The sequence below is a fragment of the Natrix helvetica genome (genome assembly GCF_964273705.1).
Source record: "Natrix helvetica genome assembly, chromosome: 6".
Lineage (NCBI taxonomy): Eukaryota > Metazoa > Chordata > Lepidosauria > Squamata > Natricidae > Natrix > Natrix helvetica.
Window position 1 is genome coordinate 80,241,867 of NC_138553.1, and position 13,682 is coordinate 80,255,548.

Below are 13,682 nucleotides of genomic sequence, written 5' to 3' on the forward strand. Positions count from 1 at the left end.
TAAGCTTCGTCACTTTTTTACACTGGCACATATTTAAAAAATTCTTAAGGCACGCTCTCAAAAGTGTCTCTTGAGTGTATACACCCTTTCTAGAGCAGGTGTCAAAAAGGCTTTATGTGTATATGCATATTAATATGTATGTATGAATATATGTATCTACATGCATGTGTATATACACATACATGTAAATATTCATTTGCTATATATATTATAAAAAATGAATATTTACATGTATGAATGTGTGTGTGTATATATATGTGGGTGTGGGTGTGTGTATGTATATATGTATACACACACATATGCTCTATCCCTCACACACACCAACCAGTGGTGAAATTAAAAAAATTCTCCTACTGGCTTGATGGTCATGTGACCCAGCGGTCAATAAGAAGGAACCTGCCAGAGTCATAGAGAGCTCAAAAACAAACTATCATACTTTACACAAAAATAACACGAAAGCTACACAACTGGCTCACAACCAATGCAAAAGCAGCTGGACTTCACAAACAAACAAAAGTTCCTACCATCGCTTGGCACAGCTGATTATCACGGCTGATGGTTTGGAACCTCTTTTTTTTACTTTTTAAAAACATTTTTTACTACTGGTTCGAGCGAACCAGTAGCATTTTTTACTACCATTTCACCCCTGATATATACATATATTAAGCCATAACATAGTTTATTTTTGGCTCAGTATGAGGTATGTCTAGTACAAACCTGGTTTACTTTTGGCATAGTATAAAGCTTTAATCTACTTGATCCAGCCTGTGTTCCTCAAGGGCTACTCTTTATGCTTTAATGTCCCATTTCAATCTGGGTGCCAAAAAGACCCGGTGCAACCTGTAAAAACTCCCTTTAAAACCTGTGGGGGAGGGGTGGGGGGGTGGGGGAGTAGGAAAAGAAAACGCAACTTCTGTAGTAGGTTACATAATACAAGTCAACAAATTCCTTTTTCCCCACAGCAGGGTGAGATTCAGCAATCTCTTACAACATCTATTTGGCAAGTATTACATTCAATCCTAAATGTTGACTTTAATCATGTCTCACTGGTCACATTTACTCAGGCTTTGTTCATAGCTATTGAAAACTGCCGAGTTGCTTTGCCACTTTGATTGATTGTGGGCCATCAATTAGTTTTTGATTCCTAGAAACAACGTACGTTTTCTCCATGACAAACTGTCCCTAACCTCTTTCAGATCACCCAACTGTGAGTGAATCCATCCACTATGCTGTTAGTCCATCCACCTTATACCAGTGGTGAAATTCAATATTTTTTACTACCGGATCTGTGGGTGTGGCAGGGGAAACAGGGGTGGTCTTATTTTTGGGGAAACAGGGTATCAAGGCGGATACATTTCTGAATATCCCTGAATTTTTAAGAACTTTCCCAGTGAAGGCAGTACATTAAAAGCTTTGCCTTGAAGGCACTGATGAATCTGGTAAGGAAATAATGAGTTTCCTCTGAATATAAAATTTCAGTTTCATTTCAGCCCTGCCTCTGCGTCTTGCTCTGAATAATTTTCTAGTAAAACATATTCCCTCTGGTTGAAAAAAATAAATAAATTAAACCACAGTAGGTGTTCTGCCTCTGTTATCTGCCTACTTGTGAATGAACTTCCTACAATATCTAACTGAGGTTACTCATGCAATCGTTATGCTTTTATGCTTTTCAGCCCAAAATATATCGCTTGCGTGGGGATTAACACTTTCACCCACCCAGGATGGCAGAGTGACTTGTGAAGCGGATTGCCCACCCATCCCATGCCAGCATCCTGCCACCCACGAGGACAGGTGTTGCCCCGAATGTGGAGATTGCATGTACAAGGGACACCTGTTGAAGGTACAGAGATGGTTTCCTGGAGGATCCGTGCACTCAATCCACCTGTGAGGTGAGGGGGGCGGACAGGTCTCATGCTCTCCCACTCACCCGTGCACACACACGGGTAATTTGCCTTTGGAAGTTGTGGGAGCTTCATCCCTGGAGGCTTTCAAGAAGAGACTGGACTGCCATCTGTCACAAATGGTGTAGGCAGGGTCTCCTGCTTGGGTGGAGGGGGGTTGGACTAGATGACCTACAAGATCCCTTCCAACTCTGTTAATCTGTAAATTCTGTAATAGCAATCGTCCTATATATTGGGTTGCTGGAGGTCAGCTACTTCTGAACAAATTAATGTGTTTTATGTTGGCTACGATACATAGAATTAGTGGACAAATATCATTTAAAGCCGGCATTCCTTGAATTCAAATTCTCTTACAATCGCTTAATTTTTAACTTTCATCCTTGTTGCAGGATTAATGTTTTAAGTTCTCCTGCTGTCATTCCAACAGGGTCCCTTCATGCAATAAGAATGGTGACTAGGGAACTAGAAATGTAAACCTTTCTCACTGGGAGGAACTTCTCCCTTCTTTTGCTTCCTGTTCTTGGGAATCCCCTTCTAACCTAAGGTCAAGGCAACATAATATCTGCACCTTTGTCCTCCTCCTCCTCAGGGTTTAAGAGGCTTGGAAGGGCAGGTTTCACATTTGTACTATGTGGTCATCTTTTTAAAAAAATCCTTGCTGATAAATTATAGCAAGGAAAAGGAAGTGTAGATGTTCAGGTGGTGGCTGGAACCCCAATTTCTCTGCTTCCTGTTGGTCATCTTGTTGACTGACCCTCCCTTCCTTCATTGTCCTTTCTTCCCTTCCTCCTCCTTCCTCCCTTCCTCCCTCCTTTCCGCTTCCTGTTGGTCATCTTGTTGACTGACCCTTCCTTCCTTCTTCCTTCCCTTCTCTTCCTTCTTCCTTTCCTCCCTCCCCCTCCCTCCCTCCCTCCCATCCTTTCTGCTTTCTGTTGGCCATCTTATTGAATGACTCTCCCTCCCTCCCTCCCTCCCTCCCTCCCTTCCTTCCTTCCTTCCTTCCTTCCTTTCTTCCTCCCTCCCTCTTCACACTCCCTCTTTCTCCTCCACTGAAGTTCCTGGGAAATTGTGTGAGGATGCTTGCATAGCAGAAGGTCAACACAGCCAGATGGAAATTTGTTTTAAGGCCCAGTTTGCTTAACTGAACAATAATAATTTTCCCTGGTCCTTATTTAAAGGCCCACTTTATATTTATTTGTAATCCACATGGATGCACTTTAATCAAAATAATTCCCCCCCAAAATTGATTTACTTTGATATACAGTGGATCTGTACTGATTATTACAGTAATTCATTATATTACCGTAATATAAGATGACAGAAGTTTCAGCTGAATAATTCACCAGTTAGAGAGCTAATGGCTGCAGCCAGAGAGTGTTTCATTTTACCTAATCTGGTGCAGCTCCACTCTCAGCTTATTTGCTCCTGTGGCCACTTTAAGATTTTAAACTTATATTTAAAAGCTAGTTAGTATTTGAAGAAGCGCCTTTCCCTGTCTGAACTAATCAAGTTTGAAGATCTGATTAGGGGGAGGGGTGTTGTCTCTTCTCAAATTTCTTCAATGCTATATATGTAAAGGTAAAGGTTCCCCTCGCACATATGTGCTAGTCGTTCCCGACTCTAGGGGGCGGTCTTTGTCTTTGACGCATATGCTCTCATTGTACATAAGGAGAATAAAATACATACATCAAGAATAAAAAGATACAACCCTTCGTGATAATCAAGGTTACTAATAAGCTATCAAATTGCACTAGGAAACAAATGAAAACAATATAAATTGAAAGATACAAGCAACATGGTTATAGTCATAAGTGGGGAGAGAGAGATACTAGCAAGGAAGAGAAGAATAATAGTAATACAGTCTTAGTAAACTATTTGACAGTGTTGTGGGGATTAGTTGTTAAGCAGAGTGATGGCATTCGGGGAAAAACTGTCCTTGTGTCTAGTTGTTCTGATGTGCAGTGCTCTATAGCCGGGATGGTGAAACTATGGCACGCGAGGCGTTGCCCTGTCAGCTGGCTAGCGCGCATGTGCGCACTGGCCAGCTGAGTCCAGCCTATTTTAAAGCCATTTTTTCACCCTCCCCAGGCTCCAGAGGCTTTATAGGAGCCTGGGGAGAGCGAAAGCTGCCTCCCCACAAACTGGCCCTACGGGCAAACCGGAGGTTCGGGAACGGACTTCCGGTTTGCTCGTAGGGCCGGTTTAAGCCTTCGGGAGCCTTCAGGGGCTCCAAGGGGGCGGTGGAGGCTGTTTTCGCCCTCCTCAGACTCCTATAAAGCCTCTGGAGCCTGGGGAGGGCGAAAAAAGGCATGGAAAAAATGGGGGGTTGCGCATGTCATGCACACATGCACGCTGGTTTTTTTCTGCACATTGCATTGCAGCACGACTGTGCACGACCCCCCTGCGCTCCCCCTGATTATGGCACGCGAGCCAAAAAAGGTTCGCCATCGCTGCTCTACAGCATCATTTTGAGGGCAGAAGTTGAAACAATTGATGTCCAGGATGTGAGGGGTCTGTAGATATTTTCCCAGCCCTCTTTTTGACTCGTGCAGTGTGCAGGTCCTCGATGGAAGGCAGGTTGGCAGCATTTGTTTTTTCTGCAGATCTAATTCTCCGTTGAAGTCTGTGTTTGTCTTGTTGAGTTGCAGAGCCAAACCAAACAGTTATGGGGGTGCAGATGACGGACTCAATCATTCCTCTGTCGAAACGTTAGCAGTTCGACTTGCTAAATTAAATTTAAGTACATGTGGCACTGAATATTTGGGCTAGGTGACGTTCCAGAAACCAACTTGGCTCCCATGCTTCTGATTTGGCAAGCCATTTGAATTGTTCTTAGATTTACAGCCCTTCTGAGTTGCCAAGTCAGGTAAGATTTTAGCAAATGAGAAAGGAGCACGTGAGAAAAATGCTTTCTCAGGCTAGAGATTAGAATTAAGCTTGGGGGCAAATTCTGAATTCTGAAGCAAAGAGGACAATGGTGGAACAGCAATAAAATGTTTTTCTCTCTTTAACAGGATCATTTTTTTGTTTTTTTGGAGTACGGGACATCTAGATCCCTCCTTGAGATACTGTCTTCTTCAAAGTCCTAAGCTGACCAGGTTAAAGAACTATGCTTTTATGAGCCTACCCATATTTTAAGATTGGCTTGGATGACGGTGTTGATTTACTCAACACGAAGAACAGTAAGTTGACCAACATTAGTGATGGCACCATTTTAACCAGTTGTCCCCTGAAAATAAATGACAGTTAGTCCTCGACCAACGACCACAACTGAGACTTAAAATTTCTATCACTAAGCAAGTTAAGGGAGTTTTGCCTAATTTTACCACCTTTCTTGCCACAGTTGTCAAGCGGATCCTTGTGGTTGTTAAATTAGTAACACGCTTGTTAAGTGAAGCTGGCTTCCCCATTGATTTTGCTAGTCAGAAGGTCACAAAAGGCGATCCCATGACCAAGCGAAGACCGTCATAAATACATGCCAGTTGCTAAACATATGAATTTTGAATGGCGCCAGAGGTGGGATTCAGCCGGTTCTCTCCGGTTCGGGTGAACTGGTAGCGGCGGCTGTGAGAGGCTCCGCCCACCTGCCCTGACATAGTGCGTGAGCACTGCATGTGCAGAAGGCGGTGTGCATGCGTAGACAAGGCACGTGCGCTCATATTTGCGAACCGGTAGTGAAGGTAAGTAACTCCCACCTCTGGATGGCGCAATAGTCATATGGGTGAAAAATGGTCATAGCAAATTTTTTCAGCATCATCGTAACTTCGAACGGTCAGTTAAAGAATGGTTGTAAGTCGAGGACTACCTGTAATGATTAGTTGGTTTTTGAAACCCATTAATTCTTCCGCCTTTTTAATTTTAATAAAACATGCTGAAGATAGATGCTTCAAAATGGAATTTTAGAGAATTTTCAATTGACTTCTAATAGGCCTTTTTTGTTTGCATTTGTTTATTGGAATGAATGTTTAATGATCACTGTTTTTTTAAAAAAATCAAATTGTATTTTGCATTATTTAATGAAGACTTCTTTTGAGCTGCTTTTACTACTAACCTTGGAAAAATTCTCCAAGGCACCTGAGGGCAGAACAAGAAGCAATGGGTGGAAACTAATCAAGGAGAGAAGCAACTTAGAACTGAGGAGAAACTTCCTGACAGTGAGAACAATTAATCAGTGGAACAGAAGTTGCCTCCAGAAGTTGTGAATGCCCCAACACTGGAAGTCTTTAAGAAGATGCTGGATAGCCATTTGTCTGAAACGGTATAGGGTTTCCTGCCTAGGCAGGGGGTTGGACTAGAAAACCTCCAAGGTCCCTTCCAACTCTACTATTGGATTGTATTATAAAACTGCTGTTTCTTCAGAAATGGCCAAGAAGTCTATTATATACATTGCAGTTAGGTTAGGGTATTAGAACATTTCTGCCTACGTAACTTCTTATGTTTATTTTTAATTTGCCAAATTAGGGAGGTGGTCTTTTTTATTTTTTTTACTTTGCTTGTCACGGTAACACGGCCTGCCTTGAAAACTATTCACTTCGAAAAAGAACGATGGGGTATTCGATTGAGACAATGGAATATCTTTTATGCAAACCCGCTTAAGCATGGCAATGGAATAATTTATTAGCTGGTATCTGGTTTGTCCCGTTCAGCAAGATTTGTTCTGTAGGCTCACATTCCTCATAGTTCATCTTAAAAGCAAAACGGTTAAGGTATTGGATTGACACTAAGAAAACCAGAGGTGGGATTCAGCCGATTTGGACCGGTTCGGGCAAATGTTACATCTGGTTCGCTGTACTGGTAGTTGCAAGGACTAGCTCCAGACAGTGAGAACAATCAACCAATGGAACAGAAGTTGCCTTCGGAAGTTGTGGGCGCTACATCACTTGGGACTTTCAAGAAGAGATTGGACTGCCGTTTGTCAGAAATGGTGTAGGGTCTCCTGCTTGAGGGCTAGACTAGATGACCTACAAGGTCCATCCCAACTCTGTTAATCTGTTCATTAACAGATTTGTATAAAACGATCAATATGTAGAGAGACTGGGTGTGAATCAACCAACCGACTTGATTTTCCCAACGTTAGGAAAGGCAGCGTGTAAAAGCAGCGTGCACTTTGGTCTCAGGAGCGTCTGCTGAATTTTGCTCTGATACTCTGAACTGTGAAAAAGTACCTTTGTAGTAAAGCTGTTGCATAAAGGCTGTTTCACCGTTGATCTGTACTTTGCCAGGACACGCTAGTGCAAAGCCACTGCCCTCCTAGTAACAAAAGGAAAGTTATTTGAGTTTGAATTCAACTTCTCGTGACTTCTTAAGCTACGCAGACTTTGTGTAGGTTCGGAGGCAGCAGGTGGATTTGGTATTGACGCCTTCCAGGAAGTTATTTTATTATATTTTATTATTTTATTTTGTTTTATTTTGTTTTATTATCTTATTTTATTTATTTTATTTTATTTTATTTTATTTTATTTTATTTTATTTTATTTTATTTTATCATTTTATTATTTTATTTTATTTTATTTTATTATTTTATTATTTTATTTTATTTTATTATTTTATTATTTTATTTTATTATTTTATTACTTTATTTTATTACTTTATTTTATTTTATTTATTATTTTATTTTATTTTATTATTTTATTATTTTATTTTATTTTATTTTTATTTTATTTATTTATTTTATTTTTTATTTTATTTTATTTTATTTCATTATTTTATTTTATTTTATTTCATTATTTTATTTTATTTTATTATTTTATTTCATTATTTTATTTCATTATTTTATTTTTATTTTATACTATATTTTATATTTTATTTTATTTTATTATATATTAATTTATTTTTTTAAATTTTATGTGCATTTTTATTATCTTAATTTCCTTTTGGCTTCCTAGGCTAATTTATAGCTCTGGAATTTCCTGATGCGTTTCCATCGAAATGCTAATCAGGTCTGCTTTTGCTTTGCCAAAGTCAGCTAAGTGCTGTTACTGGCTTGCCATCCTAGTACATTCATCCGTATATGGCTCCTTACCGTGAAGGATGGGGGGGAACGGGACGTGATGGCTCAGCGGTTAAAGACACTGAGATTGAGAGCTGACAATCCAGACCTGGGCACTACACAACCAGGTTTGCTACCATTTCCTGCCCACCTACTAGTTTGAAAGCACGCAAGTGCGAGTAGATAAATAGGTACCACTTCAGTGGGACAGTAACAGGCGTATAGCCATGCATGGAAATTTTCTTTGGACAACGCTGGTTCCCTTGGCAAAAGAAGTGGAGATGAGCAGCCTGCCCTAGAGTTGGACACGACTGTACTGGGAAACCTTTAGCTTACCATTATTCCACATTTAAAGTCACCTATGAAATGTAAAAACACTTCTTCCAATCAGGGTTGATTTAATATACTATACCCTTGATGGTGAACCTATGGCACGCATGCCACAGGTGGCACGCAGAGTCATTTGTTAGGGCACGCGAGGCATTGCCCTGATAGCTCCAGAGCCAGGTGACTTCGGCCTTCTTTTGAGGCCATTTTTTGCCCTCCGGAGGCTTCCTTGAAGCCTCCAGAGGGTGAAAAACTGGCGCTACAGGCAAACCGGAAGTTCAAGAACAGACATCCGGTTTGCCCATAGTTCCAGGTTTTCACACTCCGGGGGCTTCAGGGGAGCTCCTGAAGCCTCCGGACAACCTCCGGGTGGGCGGGGGAGGCTGTTTTCACCCTCCCGAGGCTCCTAGAGGCTCCTTTTTCGCCCTCTGGAGCCTGGGGAGGGCAAAAAAAGTGCACCAAAAGTGTGGGGGTCGCATGCACATGCACGCTGGGGTTGTCGCATAGCATTATGGGTGTGGCATGACCAGGCATGACCCTCCCGCGCTCCCCCCCTTTTTGGCATGCGAACCAAAAAAGGTTAGCCATCACTGTACTATACTATATTAATGCTGCCAAATTCTGGGAGTTGAATCCCACAAGTCTTAAAGTCTCCAAAGTTGGACACCCCTGTCGTAGAATATAAAGGGGAAGCCAGGGGTGGGATTCACAATTTTTTACTATGGGTTCTGTGGGCTTGGCTTGGTGGGCGTGGCATGGCAGGGGAAGGATACTGTAAAATCTCTATTCCCTCCCCACTCCAGGGGAAGGATGCTGCAAAATCCCCCAGGATCCGGGAGGCAGAGAATAGATGGGGGCGGGGCCAGTCAGAGGTGATATTTACCAGTTCTCTGACTTACTCAAAATTTCCGCTACCGGTTCTTCAGATCTGGTCAGAAGCTGCTGAATACCACCTCTAGGGGAAGCCAATAAAAATACTGATGGGAATTTCTTGTTATTACCATCTCCAGCTGCTTCCTTTGGACCAGCCCTTGGCTTAAAGTCAATATTTGGTATTCAGAATATTTTGTTAGTGTTAGATTGGGTAATGGACAGGCACACACAGGCTTAACGGTAACAACAGCTCTTTATTAAGTACAACAAGTGAGAACAATCCAGCGAAGTTTGAGTGACAGCAGCTCTTTTATAGGGAGCTGACAGACCATTCGACCAATAGGATTAAACCTCTCTTCCTGCCGGAACAGAGGACCTTGGTGGAAACCACTGTAGTTAGAGCAAGTATCTAACAGTTAGCATACTCAAGAGCCCTGGAGGGAGATAGCTGGGATATAAATCATAACAAATAAATGAATAATGTGCCTCTTCGTTTAGAGTCCAAACAAGAGTTGGCTTTTCTGCAACCTGCTCTAAACCTCAGACCTTTGCTCTGGCTAAATCCCTAGATGAATAGAATCCATTTCCAGTGCAAAACCAATTGTGAACATACAATTAGTGTATTTTATCATGGAAATCTACTACGTGACTAAAAAATGCTGCTACTCCTGTTAGCCACAGCAGGTTATCACGTAGGGCCTATGAAGAATGGTCTAAAATGCCCCCAGATTTCTACTGTCTCAGCTTTGGAAAGTTTCATTTGGAAACTTTGGAAAGTTTAATCTGTTTAATTTTCACAACTGCATCGGGCACAGATGGGCTTCTGTAATTCCATGCATTTTCTGGGCCTCCCATCCCCCATGCAAACAGCTCAGGTTTCACCAGATGAGCTCAATGGAGAAACCCCCCACCCCACCCCAGGCTGGCATGGCAGCCTTCAAAATGCCTGAGTCTGGTTTTGGAAGTGTTTTTCTTAGGATCTTCTTCTTAAGACATGCTTGGAGCAACAGTAAATGCAGCGTATCCAAAGCAAGAGCTAAACTTTTTTGGACCACTACCCAATTGTAGAAAGTTAGCACCCACCCCTCTCCTGGAGAAGAATGAAATACTTTGAGAATAAAAGGGCAGCATATTATATTTCCCCTAAAAGAGAAATAGAAATCTTAAGGGAGACAGAAACTCAGAGCCACAGTTCCCTGCCCCACAAGCAGATACTACCATGTTTCTCCGAAAATAAAGCAGGGTCTTATTTTCTTTTGACCCACATAATAAGGAATGGTGACGGAGCTGCCAGTATCCGATAAGATGCGCGTCTCACACTGGGCCACAATTTAGGGGGTGGCAGGTGGGGTGTGGCATCGGGTGGGGTGGGCCGCGAGATGCGCATCTTACCGGACACTGGCAGCTTTGTCATGTCTCGGCCGGTCTGTGCAGGGAAACACCTTACACGGTAAAGAAAAACTTCTCACAAGTGTGAGTAATTTACAACTTCTCAAACTCACAAGAAGTTTTTACTTTACCGTGTTTCCCTGCACAGACCGGCCGAGAGATGTGACAGAGTTGTCAGTGTGTGGTAGGGTGTGTGTCTCCCACTGGGGCGCAATTTGGTGGTTGGCAGGTAGGGCGGGGATAGGGCGGGGTGGGGCAAGCCACAAAATGCGCATCTCTCGGCCAGTCAGCCGGTACAGTAAAGAAAAAACTTCTCGTGAATTTGAGAAGTTGTTAATTGCTCGCACTCGCAAGACGTTTTTCTTTACCGTACAAGGTGTTTCCCTGCACAGACCGGCCGAGAGACGCGACAGAGCTGTCAGTGTCCGGTAAGACACACGTCTCCCACTGGGGCACAATTTGGGTGGTGGCAGATGGGGCACGAGGCGCGACGGGTACTCTTTTTGCGACAGGCATTCTTTTTGCTGCAGCCATCACGGTTACCGTTAGGTACGGTAATGCCGGGAGGGGTGCATGGGACATGTCCCCACCCCCTAACCTCCGCTCCGGAAGCAACTAGAGAAAATGGTGGGGACCGGCTGTGCATGAGTTTTAGTAGTTTTGGAGGGGGCTAATTTGGGGGGGAGTATTTTAGCTCATACCCTGAAAAGCCCGATTGGGCTTAATATCAGGACATGTCATATTTTCAGGGGAAATGCAGGAAGCTGAGACCAGCTTTTAGAAATGCAGATTTGGTAATCCATTCAAGACAGGATATTCTGAAGAAAGGCAGAATTGGGCAGGATCGGCCCTCGCTCAAGATCCAAACCCAGAAAGCCAATTAAGATACAATGGGAATGGCCCAACACCCTTTCTGGACACAAGCCTCCTCATTACATCATCTCAGAGAGTCCAGTCAAATTTACGGTAATTCAGACAACCTAAAAAAACTAGCTGTAGCCCCCTGGGAGTCTGACAACCAATAGAATACATGTTCTTGCACAGGAACAGGAAGCTCAAGGGCAAGGCCCAAGAGAGGGTATAAATACCTCTCTCTCTCTCTCCACTCCATGTGGTCAGCTGCACCAAGATCTCAAAACCCATGTGGTCTTGTCCATCAATAAACCATCTTTCCAATCAGCCCCCATGTTTCCAGTGTCTTTCTCTCCACTTGGAGAGAACTGAACCAGATGGATAATTTCTTCCGACAATTTCCCCCCAGGAATGCTCTTTCAAATAAATTCTCAACTTCTCATGACTTCATAAGCAGGCATGGACGCCTTCCAGGGAATTATTTTTATAACCATTCATTTCATTTTTTTTTCCTTTTGACTTTCTAAGCTAATTTATAGCCCTGGAATTTCCTGGTGGATTACCTTTAAAATACTAATCAGGTTTGCCTTTGCATTGCCAAAGTCAGCTAAAGTGATGCTACCTGTAAGTAAGGTAATAATTACTACCTAATACAGACAATTTTTATGTAGGTTTTCTCCTCCAGGACTCAAACCCGTCTACCATGCATGCAGTGGCAAAATTCTGTGTTGCTGCAATGTCCACAAGGGAAAAAAAATGGTTACAGAATTATAGCTGTTATCTTGTACCAATTATTTGGACATACCTCTAACAATTTTTGGACCATTGTATTTACTCCCATACCTATCGGCTTTTCACCTACATAAACCAGAAAGTGATCAGAGCAGTTTGAGAGCATGTATGTTATTATCCACTTTTAATATCAGTACTTTTTAAATACATTTTAATGTCAGTACTTTTTGATATCTTGTAAAAAGTAATGTCTATTGCTGGTCTTTGACTGTAATAAAGATATACTACTACTTCTATACTTCTACCTAATACAGGTAGTAAGGACTACCTGTATTAGGATGCATGCCATCCTAATACAGGTAGTCCTCGACTTACAACACTTCATTTAGTGACCATCCAAGGTTACAACAGCACTGAAAAATGGGACTTACAACTTTCCCCCCCCCACCACAGTTACGACCTTCCCCCCACAATCAGGTGATCGAAATTCATATGCTTGGCAATTAGTTCATACTTATGACCGTTGCTATGTCCCAAAGCCATGTAACCCCGTTTGCGACCAGCAAAGTCAATAGGGAAGCCAGATTCACTTCACAAGCGGGTAACTAACTTGTCGGCTGCGGGGATTCACTTAACAACCGCGGCAAAGAAAGGTTGTAAACCAGGGCAAAACTCACTTCACCAATTCACTCACTTAACCACAGAAATTCTGGGCTCAATTGCGGTCGTAAGTCAAGGGCTACCTATAGAAGCTGGAGACAGCCTTCATAATATTAGAAGCTGTTGATGTGGTCATCCATTCCTTTGAAAGAAGATCTTTGGCAAGACATGACAGTAAAGATGAGCAATGACTTATATCATTGCTATCATCGTAGTGACCTTTTAAATAGAGGAAGCTCCTGCTGTCCCCATTACTTTGGAATTTAAACTTTTCGTTGGGGTCAAGAATAGTACAATTCATACAACTGGGAACATTTTGCCTTTTTTTTCCCTCTCATCCACATTTCTCCACTCCCTTCTTCCCGGCCATATACAGTTGTGGCCAAAATTGTGCAAACCTTTTGGGAAAAAGTATATTTTTGAGGTTTGATGGCTAATAACATCACTTTTTTTTCCTGGAGTTTCAAGATAATCCTATTCCACTGCTGGAATGGCCTGGGAATAGCCCAGACCTTAACTCCATTGAAAATCTATGGAGCCGACTAATAAAACTTGTTAGTCCGAAGCGACCTAGAAATAAAACCCATTTAACAGAAGCAGTCATTCAATCTTGGCTTCACATTATAGCAACTGCAGAACTCAAAGGCTTGGTTCCATGGGAAGAGGTTGTAAGGCCGTAATGCATGCTAAAGGTTACCCAGCTAAGTATTAAATGACCTGGTGATATTTTTTGCATATCTCAATTTTTTTCCGTGGTGATCACTTTTGCATATCTCGTTTCACTTTTCTTCTTTATAACTGCCATTCCAATAATACAATAAAAGTTATTGCATGACATTCCTGATTAAATTATCTTCCCATTGATATATAATTTTATGGTCCTCCTGCAAAAAAAAGTGGTGTTATTAGCTAGTTTTAGAAAATACACTTTTCCCAAAAGGTTTCCACAATTTTGGCCA

The 13,682-nt window shown here is 42.1% G+C and overlaps 1 protein-coding gene across 1 annotated transcript in view; it reads right to left on the reverse strand.

Annotated features, from left to right (window-relative positions):
• COG5 (component of oligomeric golgi complex 5) overlaps positions 1–13,682 on the reverse strand; it is a 312,215-nt gene that overhangs the window by 29,871 nt on the left and 268,662 nt on the right. The window lies entirely within an intron of this gene.